This window comes from Bos mutus, chromosome 27 (genome assembly GCF_027580195.1).
Source record: "Bos mutus isolate GX-2022 chromosome 27, NWIPB_WYAK_1.1, whole genome shotgun sequence".
Taxonomy (NCBI): domain Eukaryota; kingdom Metazoa; phylum Chordata; class Mammalia; order Artiodactyla; family Bovidae; genus Bos; species Bos mutus.
In genome coordinates, this window is record NC_091643.1 from 24616538 (window position 1) to 24622537 (window position 6000).

At 40.2% G+C, this 6000-nt stretch overlaps 1 non-coding gene across 1 annotated transcript; it reads right to left on the minus strand.

Moving 5' to 3' along the window:
- Positions 1–1980: 1980 nt before the first annotated feature.
- Positions 1981–2053, minus strand: TRNAC-ACA (transfer RNA cysteine (anticodon ACA)). The gene has a single exon. It is a non-coding gene; the product is annotated as a tRNA-Cys (tRNA).
- Positions 2054–6000: the final 3947 nt, after the last annotated feature.

Here is a 6000-nt window from a genome sequence, read left to right on the forward strand (position 1 = left end):
CCTCATGACTCGTGTCTTATTAAGGAGACACAAAATGCCAGTTAAGAAAAAAATGAATGTGAGCTCATTTTTAAGTAATATTTTTAAAACATGAATGCCCTGAGTTTAGGGAAGTTTGGTTTCAAAACTAGAGTGACAGACTCATCTAGTTTAAATAAGCTTTAAAGTGGTAAAAATGTCAATTTATGTAAGCCTGAACAAACTTCATAAAGCAGGAATTCAGTTCCAGACCAGGTATCAAACCTAGACCCTAAGCAGTCATAACTACTGGACCACTAGGCAATTACCTCATTAAACAAATTCTTATCCAGAAATCTCCTGGAATCATTACGAGATGTCAGCCTAGGGGCTCAAAAGCAGAATGGACCCTTCTACCACAGCTAAGGGAACTGAGGTAAACTGAGTATCACTCACTTTATAGCAACTTCACATGTGCCGTAGTTTTTCCTACTCATGGCTAAGAAACAACAACAACAACAACAACAACAACAAAAACCTCTTTGAAAATGAGAGAATAAAAACTCTTCAAAAAATTTATCTAGGGTCACTTGGTCAGTGACAGAGTATGTTCTAGAACCTATATTCTATGATGTTCTTTCCACTTGGACCCTTAGCTTCCATGAACACACATAATTACTCATCTACACATCTCCGTTCTCTCCCATAACGTCTTCAGAAGCTACTGATAGTTTCCAAAAGGCATCAAAGCCAAGCTCTGTCTTTGCTGTTTGATCTCCCTGCATTCGATTTCAGAGAATAAAGAGCTCCCTCTTTTTGACTTCCAACTCTCTTGAAAGCACTACTCCTTAGCCAACTCTCACCAAGAATCACACGGGAAAGGTGATTCTGAGCAATGTAGTTCCTGGAACCTTCCGCGGGACACAGAAAAGACAGTAAAGAGTGTAGGGAGGCAAAAAACAATAGTGGATGTCTACATAATCTGACAACTCAGAAAGGAACACTTACCATCCAAAGAGGGAATGGAAACTGAATTGCTGAAAAGGGAGAAAGAACAGAGGGGGTGGAGAAAACAATGCATCCAAATGCCCGAAAAAAGACAGGAACACGAGAACATCAACGACCAGAGTGAGGCCAATGTGGCTACGGTAAAAATTTCAGATGTGGGAAGCAAGGTTTCAGCTAAAGCTGAGCTGTAGGTAGGAAGCCACGGATTGAGGAGTTTATCTTCAGAGCAGCAGAAAGACATGAGTCCTTTGGAAATGGGATGAATGAGACATATTTCAATTTTAAAAGTTGACTGTCATGTGGAGGTGGGGAAGTGTGGTTGACCACAAGTTGACTGGTTAGGAAATTATTACAGTGGTGTCAGGGAAAATTGATGAAACCATCTGACTTGGAGGGTGTCAGTGGTAAAGGGGAGAAGTAGGGAGATATTAAAAGGCGAATTTAGTGGGCGTTGATGATGGATTTGATGGTGAGAGTTGGTGAGCTTAAAATTTTCTTATTTACTACTCCAGATTCACTCTCCACTTTCTCTGCTGCTGCTGCTGCTAAGTCGCTTCAGTCGTGTCCGACTCTGTGAGACCCCATAAACGGTAGCCCACCAGGCTTCCCCGTCCCTGGGATTCTCCAGGCAAGAACACTGGAGTGGGTTGCCATTTCCTTCTCCAATGCATGAAAGTGAGAAGTGAAAGTGAAGTTTCTCAGTCGTGTCCGACTCTTAGCGACCGCATGGACTACAGCCTACCAGGCTCCTCCGTCCATGGGATTTTCCAGGCAAGAGTACTGGAGTGGGGTGCCATTGCCTTTTCCGCCACTTTCTCTACCCTTCTACTTTTTGGACTGAGAGTTATGGAACACATAACTCTCTTGATCTCTGGCTTCTGATGTGAAGTGAAGTTGCTCAGTCATGTCTGACTCTTTGCGACCCCATGGACTGTAGCCCACCATGCTCCTCCATCCATGGGATTTTCCAGGCAAAAGTACTGGAGTGGGTTGCTTTTTCCTTCTCCAGAGCATCTTCCTGACCCAGGGATCGAACCTGGGTCTTCTGCATTGTAGGCAGACACTTTACCACCTGAGCCACCAGGGAAGGCTCCTGATAAGGTGTGACAAATGGGTAGCCCAGCAGGATATTTGTGAAAGGAAAGAGTTAGTTCTTCATGCTAAATGTCTAGAAATGAAATAAATACTTATGACCTGGGAATGTTGAGTAGCCTCTTAAAGGGCTACTTGACCTATATAAGCAGAAAATGTCTGGGTCTGCTAGGCAATAACCTAACCCTCACTATTGTGGAGGTTTCAATGTCATACCCATTTCCAGAACAGTGATAGTAAAAAAACAAAAAAAAACCCAGAACCCTACTTTTTAAGAATAAACAAGGCCCGGTGATAAGACTATGGTCGGCAGAAAATCCTCTCCCCCAGAAAGCTATCCACATCCTAATTCCCAGAAGAATGTTATGTTTCAAGGCAAAGGAGAATTGAGTCTGCACATGGATTTAAGGTTGATCATCAGCTGACAAAATAAGGAGATTATTCTGGATTTATCTGAGTGGGTCCAAGGTAATAACCAGGATCCACAAAAGTAGAGGAGGGAGGCAGAAGAAGGTCAGAGGAAGTGATGATGGAAGAAAGGCCAAAGAGATACAGTTTCTGGTTTTGATGATGAAGGAAAAAAGGCCATAGGCTAAACTCTGTGAGTGTCCTCTAGAGGCTGTGAAAGGCAAGAACATAGATTTTTCCCTTAAACTGTTGAGAAAGTAAGGCAGCTCATTGACAACTTACAATTAGAACAGTAAGATCTGTGGAAACTAGAGAACTGTAAAAAAAAAAAATGCATTTGCATTCTTTTAAAGCCACTGGATTTGTGTTAATGTGTTAGTGAGGCAGTAGAAAACTGATTCAGGACTGTTTGTTAGAGCTGCCATATTAAAACACCACACTGAATGGACTGGGTGGCTCAAACAACAGAAATTTAGTTTTTACAGTTCTGGAGGCTGAAGCCCAAGCTCAGGGTGTCAGAAGGTCTGGTTTTTCCTGAAGCTTCTCTTCTTGACTTGCACATGGCTACCCTCTTGCTTCTTTACATGGTTGTCCCTTGGTGCTCACACTCCCCTCTAGGGATATGTAACACAAATAGAAGACAGGCTTTGTGATCTGTAGCAATGACCTATTTAAAAATATGTACTCAAGCCTTGGTGACTTAAAGGTAAACTCTTCAATTTACCATGTGTGTTAGTCTCCCAGTTGTGTCCGACTCTTTGCAACCCTATGGCCTGTAGCCCGCCAGCCTCCTGTGTCCATGGAATTCTCCAGGCAAGAATACTGGAGTGGGTTGCCATTTCCTCCTCCAGGGGATTTTCCTGACCTAGGGACTGAATTCGGGTCTCTGTCATTACATCTGGTCTAATTTACCACATCTATGATGAAAACAATCTTTCAATTCAGTTCAGTTGCTCAGTCGTGTCCGACTCTTTGAGACCCCGTGACTCACAGCACGCCAGGCCTCCCTGTCCATCACCAACTCCTGGAGTTCACTCAAACTCATGTCCATCAAGTAGGTGATGCCATCCAGCTATCTCATCCTCTGTCGTCCCCTTCTCCTCCTGCCCCCAATCCCTCCCAGCAACAGAGTCTTTTCCAATGAGTCAACTCTTAGCATCAGGTGGCCAAAGTACTGGAGTTTCAGCTTTAGCGTCAGTCCTTCGAATGAACACCCAGGACTGATCTCCTTTAGAATGGACTGGTTGGATCTCCTTGCAGTCCAAGATTAGAACATTGTTATACAATTCAGATACCTGAATAGATCTGACGGAGTTAGCAGCTCTCTACAGGACAGGACATCATCCCAAAAGCACCGAAGTCAGTAGAGAATCCACCTGTAATACGGGAGACCTGGGTTCAGTCTCTGGGTTGGGAAGATCCCCTGGGGGAGGGCATGGCAACCCACTCCAGGGTTCTTGCCTGGAGAATCCCCATGGACAGAGGAGCCTGGCGGGCTATAGTCATGGAGTCGCAAAGAGTCAGACATGACTGAGTGACTAAGCACACACAAGGAGAACAATGAACGTGATAATGAGCATGAAAGGAATCGGCAACTTTTTATCGTCAGCCCAACGAAGAAATCCCACAAAGGACAAAAAGCAACACCATCTCCTGAATAATAGTTCAAAGAAGAGGATGACTCAGAAAAATAAAGAAAAGGAGCTCCCGTAACCTGTATTATAAAAGGCAATCGCAATGCTTAGTCTTGAGGCTCCTGCTTTTAGATATGAATACAAATTATCCTAAGAAAATTCCTTTGCAAGGCAAGAGTTTTTGAAATTTAAATGAGTTCTCTCCCATCTATCATAATGCTTACAACAAATTTACACAGACTTCACACTGCATTGATTTAACCAAAGCGAACAGTCTTCCTTGGCTGTTTTCACATCATATCGAAGAGATTCTGTTTGTTTACTTGTTCATTTCGTTTTTACTGTGGTACACACTGGCATAGCAAATATTCCAGCCTGTCTCCAAAATCTATATCAAAAGCACTGTATTTCTTATATTTTAAAATATTTATTAGCTGAGGCAGATTAAGGAGAATTGTTAGAAAATTGGTTACTGGAATTATTTTATGTCTCAAAATAAGCTCTTTGCATCCAAATAACTTGCTATATTCATACAACATAGGAAAAAACAAAAAAATGAGTAAAATGAGGCCTTCAAAAATAGAATATAAATGCTATAAAATTCTATTCAATAAAGAAGCATGGCACTATTTATTTAAGAAAGATATGATAGAATTTTCACTGTTCCTGGAAACAGGAACTCAATATTTTTATTTTTTATGATTTATTTGTTATTATATACAAGATCCTTATTTAAAGAACATGGAAGATAAAGTATGGACACTAAGAAAGCCTTCCAAGATTTTGAATCCTGCCTCTAAACTTGCTAGCCATGACATGAGGCAAGTCATTTTATCTCAGTTTTTCATCAGTAAGCTGATTTTCAAAAAGATCCTTTAGAACTAAGTTCACATTTGTAAAGCATACCTAACAGTGCTCTGCTTGTAGTATGTCCCCTGTAAGCATATTGCTTACAGTAAATTAAAATGTTAAAATCGGAAAATGTGAAGTCAACATCAAATCTTCTTAATATTATAATACTTACTTTTAAAACAATAATCTCTAAGAAAATATTAACTGATTTGCAAAATTTTATATCTCTAACTCATTTTTAATATTGGTATGCTTTTTCACCCAGTAAATGCAACTAAGATATACTTTGTTGTAAATAATATGGAATGTTACATTTTCTATTCTCTTATTTCTTCTCTCCTGACAGAATTATTTTTGCCCTTGATAATTTAGCAATTTAAATGAAAGATTTATATCTTAAAATGACTGGAAAGATTCTCATTATGTACTCCATAATGGTTGATTGGCTTATGAAGTCTAGCATTTTAACATCATGGGGAAAAAAAAAATCACAGATTCTGAAAAAAATCACAACACTTCCTGGCTTCAAATTCTGGATCTCTTCTTACTAGCTACGTGACTGTGGGCAAGATATTTAACCTCAGTGTGCTGCGGTCTTCCTCACCTAGAAAAATGGATGAAAGAAAAAGTTATCTCTTACATTTGTTGAGAAAATTGATTACATTTATAGCTGTGCTTTTACAAAGCAGATAATCTTAAGTATTCATTGGTATTGCTATAATATCAATGATTATCAATATTATTACAATAATTCTTGCTATGAGGTCATTATATTTAATTTTTGTGTCCATTTTGGGACCCATGAAATGTATACTTGCTGTAATTTTTTGAAGATGTCAACTTCTTTGACACCATAAATATTTCAAAAATATGTTTATTGGGGATCTGTTATAAGTTGTTGTTCAGTCGCTCAGTCGTCTCCCACTCTTTGCGACCCCATGGACTGCAGCATGTCAGGCTTTCATGTTCTTCACCATCTCCTGGAGCTCAGTGATGCCATCCAGCCATCTTATCCTCTGTCATCCCCTTCTTCTCCTGCCTTCAATCT